The sequence below is a fragment of the Euprymna scolopes genome, chromosome 22 (genome assembly GCF_053919585.1).
Source record: "Euprymna scolopes isolate OS-2025 chromosome 22, ASM5391958v1, whole genome shotgun sequence".
Lineage (NCBI taxonomy): Eukaryota > Metazoa > Mollusca > Cephalopoda > Sepiida > Sepiolidae > Euprymna > Euprymna scolopes.
Window position 1 is genome coordinate 95,813,838 of NC_136503.1, and position 22,351 is coordinate 95,836,188.

The 22,351-nt window shown below is 30.2% G+C and overlaps 1 protein-coding gene across 1 annotated transcript in view; it reads left to right on the top strand.

Annotated features, from left to right (window-relative positions):
• Window positions 1-22,351, top strand: part of LOC145243549 (type-1 angiotensin II receptor A-like) — a 1,077,320-nt gene that overhangs the window by 172,758 nt on the left and 882,211 nt on the right. The gene's annotated exons all lie outside the window — the stretch shown is intronic.

Here is a 22,351-nt window from a genome sequence, read left to right on the forward strand (position 1 = left end):
TTTATAACTTAAAATATATATAATACATTTATAACTTAAAATATATATAATACATTTATAACTTAAAATATATATAATACATTTATAACTTAAAATATATATAATACATTTATAACTTAAAATATATATAATACATTTATAACTTAAAATATATATAATACATTTATAACTTAAAATATATATAATACATTTATAACTTAAAATATATTTAATGCATTTATAACTTAAAATATATATAATACGTTTATATCTTAAAAAATATATAATACATTTATAACTTAAAATATATATAATACATTTATAACAAAATATATATAATACATTTATAACTTAAAATATATATAATACATTTATAACTTAAAATATATATAATACATTTATAACTTAAAATATATATAATACATTTATAACTTAAAATATATATAATACATTTATAACTTAAAATATATATAATACATTTATAACTTAAAATATATATAATACATTTATAACTTAAACTATATATAATACATTCACAACTTAAAATATATATAATACATTTATAACTTAAAATATATATAATACATTTATAACTTAAAATATATTTAATGCATTTATAACTTAAAATATATATAATACGTTTATATCTTAAAAAATATATAATACATTTATAACTTAAAATATATATAATACATTTATAACAAAATATATATAATACATATATAACTTAAAATATATATAATACATTTATAACTTAAAATATATATAATACATTTATAAATTTAAATATATATAATACATTTATAACTTAAACTATATATAATACATTTATAACTTAAAATATATATAATACATTTATAAATTTAAATATATATAATACATTTATAACTTAAATATATATAATACATTTATAACTTAAAATATATGTAATACATTTATAACTTAAACTATATATAATACAGTTATAACTTCAAATATATATAATACATTCATAACTTAAAATATATATAATACATTTATAACTTAAAATATATATATAATACATTTATAACTTAAAATATATATAATACATTCATAACTTAAAATATATATAATACATTTATAACTCAAAATATATATAACACATTTATAACTTAAAAAATATATAATACATTTATAACTTAAAATATATATAATGCACTTAGAACTTTAGCTATATATAATACATTTATAACTTAAAATATATATAATACATTTATAACTTAAAATATAATACATTTATAACTTAAAATATATATAATACATTTATAAATTAAAATATATATAACCAATTTATAACTTAAAATATATATAATACATTTATAACTTAAACTATATATAATACATTTATAACTTAAAATATATATAATACATTTATAACTTAAAATATATTTAATGCATTTATAACTAAATATATATATAATACATTTATAACTTAAAATATATATAATACATTTATATCTTAAAAAATATATAATACATTTATAACTTAAAATATATATATAATACATTTATAACTTAAAAAATATATAATACATTTATAACTTAAAATATATATATAATACATTTATAACTTAAAATATATATAATACATTTATAACTTAAAATATATATAATACATTTATAACTTAAAAAATATATAATACATTTATAACTTAAAATATATATATAATACATTTATAACTTAAAATATATATAATACATTTATAACTTAACATATATATAATACATTTATAACTTAAAATATATATAACACATTTATAACTTAAAAAATATATAATACAGTTATAACTTAAAATATATATATAATACATTTATAACTTAAAATATATATAATACATTTATAACTTAACATATATATAATACATTTATAACTTAAAATATATATAACACATTTATAACTTAAAATATATATAATACATTTATAACTTAAAATATATGTAATACATTTATAACTTAAAATATATATAATACATTAATAACTTAAAATATACACAATACATTTATTACTTAAAATATTGCATCATATGGAATTTCTTTTTTTTAATTCAATTCATAACATTATATAATCAATTCTTTATGCTGCAATTTTTAAGTTATAAATTTAATTTATTTTTTACTAGAATATCTTTTCAATCCAGTTTTACAATTAGTCCTTTACTTTTCAGGATTAATCTTGATCATATTAATTTTCACGCTCGCATTTTTCTTTTGTAATATATCTTATTATAAATTTTCCTAATGTTTGTGTGTGTGACACGGTTTATCGCAGCCTACAGGAAATCCACCCAGGCTAGTAAGGTACCGAAATGAAGCACATGATCCAGCGGATGTTTTAGTGATATATATATCCATGTTTGGTGTATGGAAATGCAAAAAAAAAAAATGCAAAAAAAATGCCCCAAAAAAAAAAATGAAAAAAAAACATGCAAAAAACAAATGCAAATATTAAACAACGTTTTATTTACTGGATATTTTTCCGGTACAATGATTCAAGTTTGCTCAGCTGGACAAACTTGGGTTCTTGTATATATAATTGCTTATATAATTGCTTATAAATGTATATAAAATTGCTTATATAAATATAGTATATTATCCAGCGGATGTTTTAGAGATATATGTATCACTGTTTGGTGTATGGAAATGCAAAAAAAAACTGCAAAAAAGACAAAACAAATGCAAACAAAAAAAAAAATGCAAAAAAAAAATGCAAATACTAATCAACGTTTAATTATTGGATATTTTTCTGATACAAGGATTTAAGTTTGCTCATCTGGACAAACTTGGGTTCTTGTATATATAATTGTTTTTTTATTGTAATATATATATATATATATATATATATATATATATATATGATTAGTTTTTCGGGAAAAATTCCAGCAGAGTGCACAATTATAGGAAAAGTCTGAAAATAAGAGCGTATTTATATTTTATATTTTGTTTACAGAAGGTTTTTAGATTAGACAAGTCATTGGTACCGTCGGTTTCAAACCCGATAACCAGGACCGTTTTTGATACCTATATCAATCTCTCTTCAGCCAGTACTCATAAAATTATAATATATATATATATATATATATGGGAGAGATATCTATATCTATCTATCTCTCTCTCTATATATATATATATATACATATATATATACATACATATATATACATACATATATATACATATATATATATATATATATATATATATATATATATATATAGGGTGGGGAGATATTTCTCAGAAACGATAATTTTATGTCACACTGCATTACTAACTATTTTTCTTTATTCAAAAATAATGTTTTTTCCTATAAGTTGCAGAGAAGATTAATGACAGCTTCGCCGAGGGTATTATCCATGTGTACATATTGTATTTTTGTTGTTTAGAATAAGGTTTGTAAAGTCCTCAGGCGTCTCTTATGAATACCTAGACTGAGAAGTTGTTTGTTTACTGTCGCCATGGTAAGGAACCAATTTTTTTCCTTAGAGGTGATTATTCGTTCGAAAATGTGTTTGCACCGTTCTTTCCGTCAAAAAAAAAAAATAAATAAAATAAATAAATAAATAAAACACTGTGAAAATTCACAACTTCTTTAAGTCACCTGATTCTTGTGGAATACATTCATCACCTTTTTTCTTCGATTTTTTTCGCTTTCTACAAAATGGTGGTTCATAAATGATTCGAAAACTTATAATTATTAGGGAGTGATCGAACCACAGTCAAACACAGAACCTAATACTATACCACATTAGCAGGAGTACTTTAGCTGTTGAGAGATAACAAAAAGCTGGACCAGATTTGCTTAAAGCCCTTTTCTTGAAAAAATAGATAACTTATAATAATTGAATAACCCGCTAATTTTTTTCCACTGAGAAATATTATTTAGAAATAATTGGAAATTAGTGATTTGGAACGTTACGTATGTACAAAGGGCCTTCATTAAGTTTCCATACATTTTTTCACATACATTTTTAAATCGTCATAGACTCTTTAAAATTCAGTATGTTATTGCTATATATCTGATAAGCGTACTGACCAATTTTTATGATTTCAGGTTCAAATGAAAGGCTACAGTAAAAGTGGGAATACGCCATACAAAGACCTGATTGTCGCAGCTGGAAAATTTTAAAAATGAAACCTGGATGGGAGGACACTTTAAAAGAACGATAATGCAATAACATTCTGTTTAAAACTTGGAAAAATGACAAAAAGAAACGTAAAAAAGGCTTCTTTTGGACCATCTTGCATGAATCGAGCATCAGATTTTTAGTAGCATAAGATTTTTAAGGGAGGCAGGGAATCTGTAAGCGATGGTGAAATGTGTGGAAGAACTAAGGAAGTTAGAACACCAGAGTTGATTGGCCAAATAAAGAATTTCATAGATACTGTTCGTTCTGTGTTTATGATACATGAAAAATGCTTGCCCCCTTTTTTATGTAAGTAAAAATAAAGAGAATTAGTAAATGAAAATAAAATTAGAGAAAACGGGAATCGAACCCTGGAGATAAGTTTTAAAGAACAATAGGTTTTAAATGGAATGTCCAGTAAATTGCTGATTCTGATAAAATAAATAATAAATATAATTTGGCTGGAATTGTAGAAAGAATGTTGGATAATAAAAAATGGGTTAAATGAGTTAGATATGTAGGTTGAATTCCTTTTTGAAAACAACAAAGGAAAATGGGAAATCAGAATGTTTCGAAGTGTGCAGGTCGCGCGTGTTGATGGCACGTCAGTTGTGGTCACGTTGGCCGGACATGCATGGATTTCTCAATATAGAAAGTGAGAGTTAGTTAGTAAGGAAGAGAAGTCAGAAGGGAGGCAGAGAGTCAGAGAGTCAGACGAGAGTCTGACCAGTTCGAATCTTGGCTCGTCTGGAAGCGAGAGGGTTTTAAACAGAAAAAGAAAATGTAAGAAGAAACTTTGAATTCCTGGATGCAAGCCATTGACCGGTCAAGTGGAAGAATAAATGCTCATCATGTTTTTATAACTGCCGTCTCCTGTTTCCATCATTACATGAAAAAGGTATTGTCAATTTATATATAACACCTATCCGAAATTCATCATCTAAAAAGTATATGTTTAGAAAGTATAGGTGCTATTCTATTTATGTTATATAAACACTCCCGTTCATACGAACTGTCAAAGCATAAATGCCAACCTCTCAATCTATCGACATAAATGCCAACCTATCGGTCGATCTATGTATATATTAAATCCCCTCTCAAAGTGTAATTATATGTACTCTCTCTAAATTATAAACTCTTTCATTTATATACACCTGTTAATGTCTCCATATCTCACAACATGAACACTTACACATGAACCTCAAAGATCTCTTACTTCCATGAACACTCTTAAGACTCTTATCCTTCTTAACATGAACACAAAAGAACATACGTTCATCATTGTAATAATAACACTACGTAACATTTATAGAGACATTAAGTGCACAGTTTGATGTCAGTGTGGGAATTGTACACACAATTATTCGCGAGGAACTTAAGATGCACAAAATTTGTGAGAAGTTTGTCCCAAGTCTTTTCAAATACGATTTGACCAAGATGGATATCACGACAGTTCCTTACCATTTATATCTTTTAGACGTTGCTCTTTGTAACTTTTGTTTATTTACTAAGGTCAATGAAAACAGTCTGGAAACTGATTTAAAACAGCTTGTAGGTCTGTTTTTGTTGTTTGTAGAAATAAAATGCATGTATTCGTGGTACTTTCCAAAATAACGCCTTTTATCTTTGTTAAGATTGCAGATTGAAACAAGTAACGTAGAGAGCAATACAAATGACGACTCAACAAACAAAGGTATATCAAATAAGAAGTGTATTAGGAAAAGGTATATTCACAGGATATTTACATAATGGTGTCAAATAAGAGAGTCTTTGCTGGAGAAACATATCTGCTCTCGGCGGCCTTCGGTGGCTTCTGGTGAACACACACTCAGACTAACTGAGTCTTCCTATTTATGTGTAATTACTATCCGCATATGCAAATGAATGTGTGCCACGACAACAATCTTGTTTTACATTTTTTAAGTTGTCATATAGATTACAAAACCCGGTCGTCATGTCTTCTTAAGCCTCCTACGCACTTACGTGGCAACACGTCCAGCACATGCCAGCACCTCTTGTGTCTTTTTTCTTTTTTCTCTTTTCTCATGTTTCGTTTCCTCCGCTGTGACGTATGCTCGCTCACCCGCTTGGTCAGTTGCTAATCATGGTATATAAGATTTAAACAATAAATACAAACATTTATCGAGAAAAAAACTTTTAGCAAAACACCCGAACACAAATGTAATTGTGATTATTTGGCGCTAAGCTACGTTTTAATAAAGTTTTACATTCATACTCTGTTGTGATTGTCAATTTCTGAAGCAGATTTTCACATGAAGATTATGTATACTGGTGTTATGCCTGCCAGGGGGCTGCTGTATGGCAGGTGTCACCTGCGAGTTTTTATCACTGTCGACCGGTATGACTGTAGAAAATGGTTGTCCCTAACGAATACATATGATGACAATAATACCCTATTTGTAAATTCTTCTTACAAACCCCTCGGCCTAACATTCGCGAGCAATATAAACTGGAGTAAATGCATTTTTTTTATTATTAAATTTTCAGCTACTGGGGTACTATGTAGGGAGTTGGGCAGCAAGATGTCGGTTCACGTTACATTTGAACTTCTGCATGTCAGTACAGTTGGGGAAGCAGGGACTCGGAAGGGAATTCCAAAGTTTAGCGGTTCTGGGGAAGAAACTATTAGAGTAGAAAGCTCTTTTACATCTAGGGATCTCTACTGTGTGGGGCTTGGATTTATCTTCCTTTCGGGTTTGTCGAGGGTGTTTACGTCGTGAGGACGCAAGTGCTTGCAGCTCGTCAGAGAATTCACCATACAAATACTTGTAGAACAAGCAGAGGGATGCAACGTTTCGTCGATGGGACAGAGGCTGACGCTTAGATGCCAGTTCAGGACCTATCAGGTTGGCGGCTTTCTTTTGAACCTTGTCTAGGAGCGAGAGACTAGTAGCAGATGCACCATCCCAAATATGACAACAATACTCCATACATGGAAGAATGGTGGCCTTATAGAGGTACAGGATACTTTAGGGTGTTAGTAGTTTTCTAGCACGGTAGAGAGAAACTACCTTCTTCGCAGCGGTCCTGGCGATGCTTTCAATGTAATTGTTCCAACTCATGTTTCCTGTGAACGTAAGATCAAGGAGTTTAAATGATGTACTTTCAGATAAAGAAGCATTGGCCATTGCTATTGGTGGAAGAGAAGGTTCCTTGTAATTATTGAAGGAAACAAGTTTAGTATAGGCAGAATTGTATGTGACCATCCATTTTTGTCCCTATTCCAGTACTGATTGGGGGCCATCCTCTAGTGTTTCTGCCATTTCCTTAGATATGTGTTCATTTGTTTTGCTGTCGTGTCTGTTATAGAGTATGGTGTCATCAGCATATATACTCATCTCAGAGGCCATTTTCTCGGGGAGGTAATAGAGGTCCAAGCATAGACCTCTGAGGCACTTCCGCATGTATATCATATTGTTTAGATGTACGACTGTCGAGGACAACCTGGATGTTTCTCTTATCTAAGAAGGAGTTAATTATGTTGAGTATTCTTCCAGTAATACCGTATGATTAAATTTGGTTCGTGCATCAACCACTAACCCCAAGTTCTTCCATAGGATCCAAAAAAGAGTTTCCTATCTATTAGGCCCCTATTTGTCAACTATACCTGTGCCTGTTTTACAAATATCTTAATGGAATGGGCTCCGATGAACTCGTACACTTGTGCCCCCGATTTACGTACATATCCCCGACAAACTCTTTAGTAAAAAAAATATCACCTTTTCACTGTTGAGGTCCCGAAATGATAGAAAACTTTCTATTCTAAGAGTTTTTTTTTTCTTGACAAGTAATACTTTGGAATGCTTTTCTTGCTACCTACTTTCCTGACTGTCCTGATATGCAGAAGTTTAAATGTAACGTAAACCAGCATCATCTTTACGAGGGGAAAATATTTGAGAGAACTTGGTCATTTACGGCCTTTGATGTGTTGCCATAGATGGTAGTGTCGTCATCAGCAGCAGTCTACAATAGATCTTAGGATTCGATTTGGGAGATCATTGATGTAGATCATAAATAGAGAGTTGGGCCTTCAATATACTCCTGAGCGACTCCAGACTATGAGCTTCTGATTCATGTTTATCATCCACTCCTTGTATAAACCTATCAGAGAGAAATGATTTAATACTTGAGGATACGTTTCCATCTCTACCGTAGCTGGGGATTGTGTGAAGTAGACCTTTTTGCCATATCCTGTCATAGGACTTTGATATCTCAAGGTCAATGTTCCTTACAAGTAAGCATCCGACAAGAGATTCGCTAATCCTATGAGCTATAACTGTTCAAGTGTCATGTGAACAAACATCTAGCTGGTCAACTCCCTACATAGTACTCCTGCAACTCATGTCCCTGATAGTAGCCCCCTACATCAAAGTGCTACTGTGTCTTGTTTGGAGTGAAATTGTAATAAAAAATAAAAAAAAATAAAACACAATACAAAATACAAATAAAAAAATACTGAAAGCAGTATAATTAATATTAACATTTGCATCTCATAAAAAAGAAATTTCAAAACTTATCTGCTAGAAGCGTCCATTTTTAATGCATAACTAATCGTCATAGCTTGATACGGCTCGCGTTCAATAAGACTTAAGAAAATCGTCCTAACGTGGCATCCATCTTCTTCTGATTTTTCTTTTATGCGTTTTACTTCTACTGGCTATAATTTGTGCATTTTATTTGTATTAGTACGAGTGTAGTTAAATGTATATAAGGTCGCTCCACAATCATAGAATAAAAAAAAAATGTTATCAAAGGCAAGATAAATTACTTTTCTATCAAACTGGATAAATTTTTAGTGTTTTTAATGTAAAATGTTTATTCAGCTCAAAAAACATACAGTGTTTACCGATGTATTGGAAAAATGCAAATGGCAGCATGCTCGCTGTGGAACATGGTAAGTTTGAGAAAACGAGTTTAAACAAAAAAAATATACAAAATACTGTTAGAAACTCACTCAAAATATGTTACCGTGACATATGCGGACATATATTCGGTGGGTTTCTAACACTATGCCGTAAAAAGAGAAAATTGAACCCTTTCTCCAAACCATTATTATTATTATTATTATTATTACAACTACTACTACTACTACTACTACTACTAATACTACTACTGTGGAGACAAAAACAGAGATGTATAAGTTTTTTTTCTGAGTTTACTTTAATCGACACGTGTTGGTATAAATTAGGGATGCAACAATTCCAATATTTTCTCTGAATCCGATGCGCATCACATATTTTCAAATATAGATTACTGCATCTTCCTTTATTTTTTTTTAGTTTTTTTTTATACAAATATTGATTTCTACGTCTTCCATTGAATCACTCATCTTGACAAAGTTTTAAAATAAAGATGAACCATTGATAAATAATTAAAATTTTTAGTTCCACCTTTTTCATTTTCTAATATATTCTTTTATATTGATAATTATTATATCTTCTATTATATTAAAATAAACTTTGCTGTGTGTTTGTGCGTGTGATCTCTAAAAAAGTCGCAAATGATAATGGATGTCATATGTAATAATGTTTGCGCGTACAATTGTGAGGTAAGGTTTGCACAATCAAGAACCGCACCTCTAATAAAAAGACACTGCTTGAGTCCAATTGCAACAAGTCTACGACGACTGAAAGCAAGGTCAAGATAGGCAGAGAGCATATACAGTACATGGAAGTCCCAAATGGTAACTTATTTTGGTACTGACCAGGTTCAGCATTGCTTAACTTCGGCGAGTCAATGTGTATTATTATGCCGTATATATGATTCCGAAACACATTTAAAATTGTCCAAAGAAGCTGAAATATTTACGTATTTATATCTATGGTTAATATTTCACAAAATTGAAAATATATAAATTTTCACGAACGACCCCGTTCGTTCTAATAACTTTTGCATAAAATTAAATTAAACTTAATGTAACCTACCTTTTAAGTCTAGAAGTTATGTTCCAAAATCCATAATGATCGCTTCGACCCCAGAACCAGCAGTTTTTAGGCCAGTATTGAGGTGGGTCCTTCTCTACTGGTTGAAGTATTGTTTGGTGCAGTTCTAGGAGGTCCAGCCTCAGATGTTGAAAATAATGCTATTTGCATTAGTATATGTGAATATAATTTGTATTAAGAATATATATATGAATAACATACATATATAAATAATTAAAAATAAATTTATATTAGTATGAAATGTTTAAAACACCATTTATTACTTCATTTCAAATGAATCATGTTTTTTTTTTGTATTCGTTTCTCTTATATCATTCTTGTTAAATTTTCAGGTTAATACGAAGTTGATGATGTAAGGGTTGCAAAGATGCCTAACTGATTTCTATGGAACGAATTGAATTAGAAAGTGGCTCACTCGTGTGCTAACTATAAAATCTCATAGAATTAGCAACTCTTTTGAGGCAGAATTCCTTTCGAGGACATTTGCTCTTGATATATCAAAGGCCTTTTATAAGGTACTAGCGAGGGGCACCCGGCGTTTCCCGGGTGTTTGGGGGGAGGTTAAAAAAAAGTAAGTATGAGGATCGAACCCGAACCCTTGAGGCAAAGTTGTAAATTAAAGTGTGAAAAAAAAGTGCGATGTTAACCATTGCGCCACCGCGAGATTCTCCCGGAAACACGTTTGAATTTATTTAATTAGTTGGATTTATCAGGTGCCCGTTTTAATGAGTTAGTGAGGCCAACTGCGGGATGGTATTCATTTACTGCTGAACGCTTTCTTTCCCACCCCCACGATGTTAAAGGAAAAAGATTAACCCACATGCGGCGAGCGACAAATATTGAATATTTATCTTCCCGAAATCGACCAAATTAAATAGACAGGCGAGCTTCATTGTTAAGTGTGAGATATTACGATTTGTATGTGATATAAAAAAGTTTTAAAAAGTTGTTAAGCGACCGACCGCTTCTCTGAAAAAAAGCCTTTTGTAGACACACTGAAAAAGCGAACACACATACATACATACACACATTTTCGCTTTTATATATATAGATGACGATGAAGGTCTACTTCACTAAGGATGAAGAACTGTTGCCACATCTGGGCAGGCGTTGCTACAAAGCACTTATCCTGCCTTGACAGAGTTCAAAATAGACTTTCTAGCCTAGTTGGGGGGTTCTATTTCTCTTCCCTGCAACCTCTTTCCCACGTTGTGAGCCTGTCTCTGCTTTACCGTTATTTTCATAGCAAGTGTCGTTTGAGCTAAAAGCTATTATCTCTCCTGTCCTGACTGTCACGAAAAAGCACTCGTCTAGCTGAAACCACTATAAATAATTTCCTCACCTCTTTATCTGTGCCTAAACCTAAACGTAGATTCTATGAACAAAGGGTAATCTCCAAAAATACCGTTAGGGCTTACAACATGGCCGCCAGAAGAGTCACGTGATTCGGTTGATCCAAAACATGAATCGTGCAAATGGAAAACGCAGCCTTGAAGGCAAACTTTGACAAACAATCACAATTTGTTTGTATTTAATTTTTTGTTGATATAATGTTGTTATAAAAATAGGCAAACTTTGAGAAACAATCTTAGGTTGTTTTTAGTTAAAACAGTGTTTATAAAAAGTATTTTATTCAGAACAAACAAGTGGTCGACTAGGTGTATCAGAATTTTAGGCGGAATTTTTGACACCCCCAACAAAAAACTGCGAATAAAATATATAAAACTCGTAATTTCTGTTTTTAAAGTGGGTTGTCAATTTTCTTTATTAAATATACTTCCAAAATAAACTATTACAGTCGTTTAAAACATAATAGAAGTATTATTTTTTATTTTTTAAAAACAATGTTTACAAAATGTCTACGCACGTTCGTAGACATTTTGTAAACATTTAAAAAACAAACAAACTGTGATTGTTTCTCAACAAAAAATTAAATGACCGTTCTAAATAAATTATTTATTATTATGATATTGAAAAACTGTTTTTGTACTTAATTATTATGCTTGTTTGTCAAAGTTTGCTTTAAATTTGCGTTTTCCGGTTTCGTAATACGGCGATTCATGTTTTGGATCAACCGGATCACGTGACTCTTCTGGCGGCCATGTTGTAAGCCCTAACGGTATTTTTGGAGATTACCGAACAAAGCTTATTTCTTAGAACTGCATGCCTGTGTAACTCTCTTCCATTTGTCTGTTTTCCAGCAAGCTATAAATTTCATAAAACAAATTCCTGTTGGACCGTCCCCTTAATTTACCAAATTTCCATTAATAACAATTACTACGATATTGTCCCATTATCTACAATTACTACGATATTGTCCCATTATCTATAACACTGAATAACCTTTATCCTCGAGTGACCTATGTCCCTTAATAAGTGGTTAGTCTTATGTAACAAGAAATCTGTTTAAAACAACTTGGTTTTAATTCTGAACGCTCAGGCCGCCAGTTCTTATCGTGAACCACCATCGATTTAAAACGTACTAAACAACTACGTTTCTATTCTTAGGAATGCATTTTATTTTCCGAAATGCAACAAACATCCAATAGAAAATAATGAAAGTCACAAGCAATATATAGTGAATAAAGTTTTTTCTAAAAATATTGAAAAACTTATGTTTTATCCGGATAGACATAAATAGTTTAGTTTAATTCAAACAATTCAAGTTAGACGTAACAATAAAAATAGTAAGAGATTAAGAAGCAAGAAAGAAAGTGAACATATTTATATTATAAAATAGCATTGTATATATATATATATATATTTAAAGGAGATTAGAACAATAGTCTAAAGAGCAGAGTGTGTTTTAATGTAATAGTGAAATTACTAGTTTAATTAAAATACAGGAAAGAAAAAGTGGTCGTTGTAATTTAGATATATAATTAGCTCGATATATATATATATATCACAATAATATGAAACACACACACACACATACACACACACACACACAAACGGGTGTGTTTAGCACTGAAAGTCCCCGGGGACGCGAACCAGATTTTTTCAGGCTCACCTATACTAGATTTATATTAACAAGAACAGGCGCCACATTTTGGCTAAGTTTCAGAAAAATATAATGGATGGATAAAAAGTTATGGAGCAAAACGTGTCATTTGGGGACATTTTTAAAATCTCTTTTGAGCCCCTGAGAACGCAACATGAATTTTAACAGACATTTTTTTTAATGTGCACATCTATTTAATAAAATGCAATTTGTAGCAAAATTTCAGGAACAACTAATGGACGGTTATCTGACAATCGTCCGGCCACACGGACGCACGGAAACACGGACGCTACTAAAAAACATAGATCGCTATCCGATAAATCGGGGGACCAAAAAATAAACACATAGTAAAAATATTTTTAAAAATTAATTTCCTTCCCCACGAAAGCAAATGTGACACAAGGTCGTTTTTAATTTGGGGTGGGGGACCAGCTGCCATAAAACAAGGGCAAAAAGGGGGAACTCTGGCAGTATCCAAAAATAGTAATTGTTTTAGTATGGAGGGATTCCCCTACATTGACCAAGGACCAAATAAATTTAGAAAAGCATTAGAATAGATACTACACCTTGATCTTGGCCCGAAGGCCAAGAAAGAAAAATAAGCACATAATAGCTGATTAAATCTAAACCAATAAATAAATAATCTAAATAAAAAGTAATATTAACATATCATTTATAAGTTATATACAGTATATAATTTATACACAGTATATAATTTATATACAGCATATAATTTAGATACAGTATATAAGTTAGATACAGTATATAATTTATATAGAGTATATAAGTTATATACTGTATATAATTTAGATACAGTATATAATTTAGATACAGTATATAAGTTAGATACAGTATATAAGTTTTTTTTTTCACACAGTGATCACCACTTATCAAGGCCCGGAAGCCACTCAGGGATAAGGGTTATTGCAAGTACATTACGTTAGTGTGGAGATTTGATAAAGTGATTAATTAGGGGGGGGGTTCATTAGGAATTTGTTAACATTGGACTTGAAGACATCCAAGTTGTAGTCCGGAGGGAAGCACCCAGACGAAAAAGAGTTCCACAGGCGTGCAGTTCTAAGAAAGAAGCTTTGTTAATGGAATCCGCGTTTTGATTTAGGCACAGCTATAGAGTGGGGGAAATTTTTCACAGTGGATTCAGCTAGACGGGTGTTTTTCGTGAAAGATTGGCGAGGGGGGACCAGAGATTGGAGTTCAGACGAGCACCTGCCATGAAAATAACGATAAAACAAGGATAGGCTCGCAACGTCTCTTCTGTGGGAGTGAGGTTGCAGGGTAGAGAAAAGGGCATCCCCCACTAAGCCACGAAGTCTATTTTGTACTCTGTCAAGGCATGATAGGCTGTTTTTGGCAGCTCCTGCCCAGATATGGCAACAGTATTCCATCCTTTAGATACAGTATATAATTTATATACAGTATATAAGTAATATACTGTATATACGTTATATACAGTATATAATTTATATACAGTATATAAGTAATATACTGTAAATAGGTTATATACTGTATATAATTTGTATACAGTGTATAAGTTAAATCCAGTATATAAGTTAGATCCAGTATATAAGTTAGATACAGTATATAAGTTATATACTGTATATAATTTATATACAGTATATAAGTTATATACTGTATATAAGTTATATACTGTATATAATTTATATACAGTATATAAGTTAGATCCAGTATATAAGTTAGATACAGTATATAAGTTATATACTGTATAGAATTTATATACAGTATATAAGTTAGATACAGTATATAAGTTAGATACAGTATATAAGTTAGATCCAGTATATAATTTATATACAGTATATACGTTATATACTGTATATAATTTATATACAGTGTATAAGTTAAATCCAGTATATAAGTTAAATCCAGTATATAAGTTAGATCCAGTATATAAGTTAGATACAGTATATAAGTTATATACTGTATATAATTTATATACAGTATATAAGTTAAATCCAGTATATAAGTTAGATACAGTATATAAGTTATATACTGTATATAAGTAAAATCCAGTATATAAGTTAGATACAGTATATAAGTTATATACTGTATATAAGTTAAATCCAGTATATAAGTTAGATATAGTATATAAGTTATATACTGTATATAAGTAAAATCCAGTATATAAGTTAGATACAGTATATAAGTTATATACTGTATATAATTTATATCCAGTATATAAGTTAAATCCAGTATATAAGTTAGATCCAGTATATAAGTTAGATCCAGTATATAATTTATATACAGTATATACGTTATATACTGTATATAATTTATATACAGTGTATAAGTTAAATCAAGTATATAAGTTAGATACAGTATATAAGTTATATACTGTATATAATTTATATACAGTATATAAGTTAAATCCAGTATATAAGTTAAATCCAGTATATAAGTTAGATCCAGTATATAAGTTAGATCCACTATATAATTTATATACAGTATATACGTTATATACTGTATATAATTTATATACAGTATATAAGTTTAATCCAGTATATAAGTTAAATCCAGTATATAAGTTAGATCCAGTATATAATTTATATACAGTATATAACTTATATACTATATATAAATTATATACAGTATATGATTGTTGAGCTGGATTAAATCCGACGATATGAAATAAAATGGAGGTGGAAGGACCTGGATACTACACGTTTCGCCCGATTTATGCGGGCTTCTTCAAGAGGGATGGTCATTGACGAGAGAGTCGGAGGATTGGGGCTATATATAATGATGGGGGAGAGCAGCGTGTTTTCCTTATGTAAATTAGATGTCATATATACATGTATATACATTTTATGAGAGAAGAACTAATTAGAGTAAACTAGTGTAGTGGATTACGTCTAAAAGATAAAATATCGTAGAGATTAAAAATTATGTTTGGAAATATAGCGGTGATAGATTAAATAAATAAAATGACACGAGATTACGAAAGAATCTTTTTTTTTAAATTAGAAATAATTGAATTGGGATAAAATAGCGCAGTAACTTAAAAGATGGTATCTAAAAATAAGAATAGGAGGTGATAAAATCGAGTCTAAAAATAGATAATGATAAAATACAGTAAATAAGTAAAATAAAAATAAAATTAAGTGAAATTACGAATTTTTTTTTTTTCGCGTTTAACCGGTGTCTAAGTTGTTTTCTTTGATAATTATTTTCGACAGAAAGGGAGCAACGTGGAAAAAACCTTTTCTTTGCTTAATTATATTGCTGGAATGGGAGATTATAGCTGACTCAATTAAACGTCGTGTGGATCTGTTATGTATGTGTTTAAGGAAAGTTGCTTTGTTAAAATCAAAATGGTGGTCGTTTTCCATGATGTGACAAAATATGGCGTTGAGTGTATTGTTGTTTTTTACATCTCTTTTGTGTTCATATATTCCTTTATTTAAATTACGTTGAGTTTCTCCTACGTATATTTTTCCACAATCAAGGCAGGGTATGGAATATATTCCGGCTTTGGTGTTAATGTTTGTATTAGTTATAATTTTACGTGTTAGATCCCTAATTGTTAAAGAGTTTAGTTTTGTTATTTGAATGCCTGTCTTATTTAGGTTCTTATAGATTGTTTCGTTGTTTTTATTAGTTGGTAATGTTAATTGTCTGTTGTGTATCTGGCTATTTAAGGAATGGTCTCGGTTTCGGTTATGGTAAATTTTTAGTGCTTTTCTTTTTGTATTTGCCAAAAAATGTTGAGGGTATTGCAAGTTCATGAATGTACGTTCGATATACTCAAATTCTTCCACGATGTATTCTTCACTACATATTCTCAGAGCCCTAAGAAAAAATCCTATTAGAATACCTCTTTTTACTTTATCATCGTGATGTGAGTAAAAGTGTATGTAATCATTTTTATTCGTGACTTTCCGATGGACTTTAAAACTTAGATGATCATTGTTATTTATGATGTTGATGTCCAGAAAAGGTATGGAGTTGTTATTTTCTCTTTCATACGTATAATTAATAGTGGGTTCAATCTTGTTTAATTTATCAGTGATATTCTCTATTTTGGAAGATATAGGGAGAAAAATTAAAATATCATCAATATATCTATAGTAGGAGGTACCCTTTCTATATATCTATAGTAGGAGGTACCCTTTTCAATATATCTATAGTAGGAGGTACCCTTTTAAGTTACTGCGCTATTTTATCCCAATTCAATTATTTCTAATTAAAAAAAAAAAAGATTATTTCGTAATCTCGTGTCATTTTATTTATTTAATCTATCACCGCTATATTTCCAAACACAATTTTTAATCTCTACGATATTTTATCTTTTAGACGTAATCCACTACACTAGTTTACTCTAATTAGTTCTTCTCTCATAAAATGTATATACATGTATATATGACATCTAATTTACATAAGGAAAACACGCTGCTCTCCCCCATCATTATATATAGCCCCAATCTTCCGACTCTCTCGTCAATGACCATCCCTCTTGAAGAAGCCCGCATAAATCGGGCGAAACGTTGAGTATCCAGGTCCTTCCACCTCCATTTTATTTCATACAGTATATAAGTTAAATCCAGTATATAAGTTAGATCCAGTATATAAGTTAGATACAGTATATAAGTTATATACTGTATATAATTTATATACAGTATATAAGTTAGATACAGTATATAAGTTAGATACAGTATATAAGTTATATACTGTATATAAGTTAAATCCAGTATATAAGTTAGATACAGTATATAAGTTATATACTGTATATAAGTTAAATCCAGTATATAAGTTAGATACAGTATATAAGTTATATACTGTATATAAGTTATATCCAGTATATAAGTTAGATACAGTATATAAGTTAGATACTGTATATAATTTATATACAGTATATAACTTATATACTGTATATAAGTTAGATACAGTATATAAGTTATATACTGTATATAATTTATATCCAGTATATAAGTTAGATACTGTATATAATTTATATACAGTATATAAGTTAAATCCAGTATATAAGTAAGATACAGTATATAAGTAGACCAGAAAATGTCGTAAAGTGAAAGAACGTTCTTTTATGGTTTGAATTACCTGTAGTATTATAAAAGATGCTTGAATTTCTCTCCGTTGACATCCACACATTTTTTGACACGTTTAACAACGTTTGTAGATACGGCCTGTAGATTTTCTCTGGTGATTCTCCCTATGGCGTTGGTAATATTCTCTTTTAGTTGGTCTGGAGTGTGAGAATTATTTGCATAAACTCTTTATTTTAAAGTCCAGCAATGACAAAAATCGCATGATGACAAGTCCGGGGGACATGGTGGCCATAACCCTTTGCTTATTGTTCTCTCTTCCGTAAACATGTCGTGAATTTGTGTCAGTGATCTGTGAGATGTGTGGTATGTAGTGTCATCTTGTTGGAAAAAGAATTGCATTTTGTAATGTAATATCAATTGATCGTTAAGAAAAAGTGGACCATCCTGTATAATCTTAAGAAAGATGATTAAAGAAAGACTGAAGAGATTGGGCTACTTTTATGTAGGCCATCCAATATATATATTTTTTCGTTCTTTTTCGAACGAGAAATAGCCGTTAAATTACAAATGAGCATCATAGCGTTTCTCCTCATAACGTCTCATATCCTTTGAATTCTTATTCTCTCTTAGAATAAATAATATCCTTAGAATTCAAAGGATTAGGCCGTTAAAGACGCGTTTCTCATTTTTATTTACTGTTTAATTTTTAATTTTTCGTTTGTATGTATATATGTACTGTGTGCATGTGTGTATGTGCGTACTTATATGTTTATATATTTAAGACTGACGTGACACCTTCTCATTGGCTATACCTCCTTCTCCTCCTCCTTCTCCTCCTCCTCCCCCTCTACCTTCCTTCCTTTTCCATTCCCCTTTTCCCCGTGCATCCTCATACTTTCACTACACCGATGAAGACTGAAGGATCGGTCGAACATTATGTACTTATGAAAAAAGTTTTTTAATTTTTTTTCATAATATTATTATTTTGTATTCCTGAACGTCACCAATTAAAAACGAATAAAGAAAAGTTATAAGCTTTTATACTTTTCGCATTCTTTTTTATTCATATATGTATATATATATATATATATATATATATATGTGTGTGTGTGTGTGTGTGTGTGTGTGTATAGTAAGTTATAAAATTTATATGGAAAACTTAATGCTATATATATTTAATAACTTAATACATAGCTCTATCTATGTATTGAGCACTGTTGAAATAAATACTTAAAGTTTTACGCATAAATGTATACTTTCGTATATTAATTTATGTGATTAAATTAAGTAATCATATATATATATATATATATATATATATATATATATATATATATATACATATATTATTGCTTGTCTAGCCGCACTGATGAGCTGTGAAACAGCGAAACAGTACTGTATTTGGATGACTATGATGCTCCCTATCTTGGGTTGACCATTTCGGGAAGTGATATACAAACTGCCATTAGTGTGATTAAGCAACGCTCTTTATGTAAACATATCGAGCGGAGGCATTTGGACGATGTCAAAACTAAACATCGTTAATTCATTATTCACACTGTAGCAGTCGTATAGCAAAATAGGGAGAACCTTGACTGGCTGTCATTTTGGCGGCCAGGTTTCGATCCTGGCCTGAGGCAGTTACCTGTCTAGCCGCACTGATGAGCTGCGAAAAAACGAAACAGTACTTACGTTGATGACTAGAAATAATTTCCACAATCTTTTTCTGTGTTTAAACCTAAACGTAGATTCTATGAACAAAGCTGAATGTCGGTTAGACTTTGTTCCGTTTCCCTGATTTCGAACTTACTACAATATGGTCGTCTTCAAGTCCAACGTGAACAAGTTTTTGATTAGCCATCCCCTTAAGTAATCCAATTCACAAATATCCACTACTAACGATTACTGTAACGTTTTCAATTGACTAGTTCACTCATAAACTCTTACCCTCGAGTGGCTCTTGAGTCTTGATAAGTGATGATTAGGGCTATGACAACGGTATATTTTTTCATTGTTTTGACTCTCCAGTATATATCCGACACAGTTAATCAACTGATAATGGTGACGCCTATGTAAAAAAAAGAAAAAAAGAGAACCACATTACTCTATATAAAAACGTATAAGATATCAACAGGTATACACTCGAGAGTCAAAACAATGAAAAGAATATGCTGTTTTCATAGCCTTAGTGACGACTTGTTTTATAAAAACAAATCTTGCAATATTAACTTCATAAGTCTATCGTTCAAGAATTGAAATCTTCAAAAAAAAGGCAAACGTTTTTTGCGTTAACGCATAAAAAAGCGACTATTGTTTGTTTTCTTTGCTGACAACGTAGATAAAATAGATGGCACATTGATTAATTGATATTGAGTCGGTAATTTCGCTCCGGTAATTTTAGAATCGTTATATCAAAATGAGATAGGGTTTCTTCGCGTTCCTTTTCGCTTCGACTAAAATTGCTGCTGTATCTTCGAGACCGAATGCTTATAGGTATCATTATGGCTTGGTCAACCTATTGGTAATATGAATTCATTTTCCTGATACATAGCGTATCGTTATTGATCGGTTTACGTGTCTCCCGTTCATCGATAAATGTTCGCATTAATTACTCTTAACAACAAAGATTTCTTGAATTGCATTTCCGAGAAAATAGGTCCTGGATATGACCTAAAACTTTATCCGATGGTGAGGCTCCCCCTTGCGGGCCTTGGGGAGTGTGGGGCCACTTATTAATTGCCATTGCTCTCAGGTACACTCTGACCCGGAGTGTTAGTACCTGTTAGGATCCCAACTATTGGTTAAATAAAATTTGACAAAAATAAACAAATATACCACATTAAGTATCGTTCCTCAAAATAACTAGATCCGGCATTAAATGACATGAAAAAGGTTGATATGCCATAAAACAAAAACAACCAACCACGATAGTAGTCATAAATTTGAAACATAATCATAGACTTTAAATCAAACGAGATCGACAATATATGTGTGGGTTCAGTGAACTTCTGTTATTCAATGAAACACGTGTAAGATATACAACATTTACATATCAAGAAAACACTATATATGTGAAATAAATACATCTTCCGGTTTTGGAATGATAACGGACAATGTATCTATGTAAATATACATATGTGTACACACATACATGCACACATATATACATATATATGTATACATATATGTGTGATCGTTTATGTATATTCATGTTTATTTAATTTATTTATTTGTTTATTTTCTATTATTTTTATTAGTTTTAAAGCTATTTTATATCGCTATCCTAGAGTAAGTCTTATTTTGTGAACACAGTTGTTTGCTATTTCTCGTCTACAGTTTAATGGATTTTGGGGTTCTTTAACGTACAGGATAGCAAATTTTTCATGAAGGCATAATTTACATGGGTCGTCTAAATGTCTACACGTGGTAGTTTGTCTTATTATTTTCCATTTGACGACCGGCGATGTCCGCTTTCTTTGAGTTCCCAGTATTTATTCGCTAGTGTTGTTTTTATACGGTGTTTTTTTTTATTTTTGAATGGACTTTTGTGGCCATAGTAGCGGGTTTTGAAATCTAAGGAAGTCATGCCTACGTAATATTTCTTGTTATTCGGGTTTTCTTTCACAAATATTGTTGCTTGATGAAGTACGCTTTTTGTTAGACATCAATTTTGAACTGGGCAAAGTGTGCGGTGTCTACAGTTGCATTTATCTTGTTCGTTATTAGTATTTTTATTTATGGTATAGTTGATCTTGTCCGGGGTTGGTTTGTTATTATTATTATTATTATTATTATTATTATTATTATTATTAGTATTATTATTATTATTATTATTATTATTATTATTATTATTTCTGCTAGTGTTGGTTTTATTTTTGTCATGGTCTCTACTTTTTTATTGTTTATTTTGTTGTTGTTTACATTGTTTTTATTTAGTATTTTGTTATTATGTGCTTTAATTATCATCTCTAAATTTTTGCAACAACTGTAAGATAACTTCAAGGTATTTTTATTGAAAATTTTGTGTAAGGGGTTGGTTGCGGGAAAGTGTTTTTTCAATAAGATCTAGAAATTTCTTGCCAAGTTTTGTTTTTAACATTTGATTGTATGGGGCCGTATACCAAATTATAGTTATTTTTTCTTCTCTTTTTAATTTTATTATAGTTGTTGGTGTTTTGTTGCTTATATTTGATATCGATATTTTTTTATCCACTATTTTTTAGG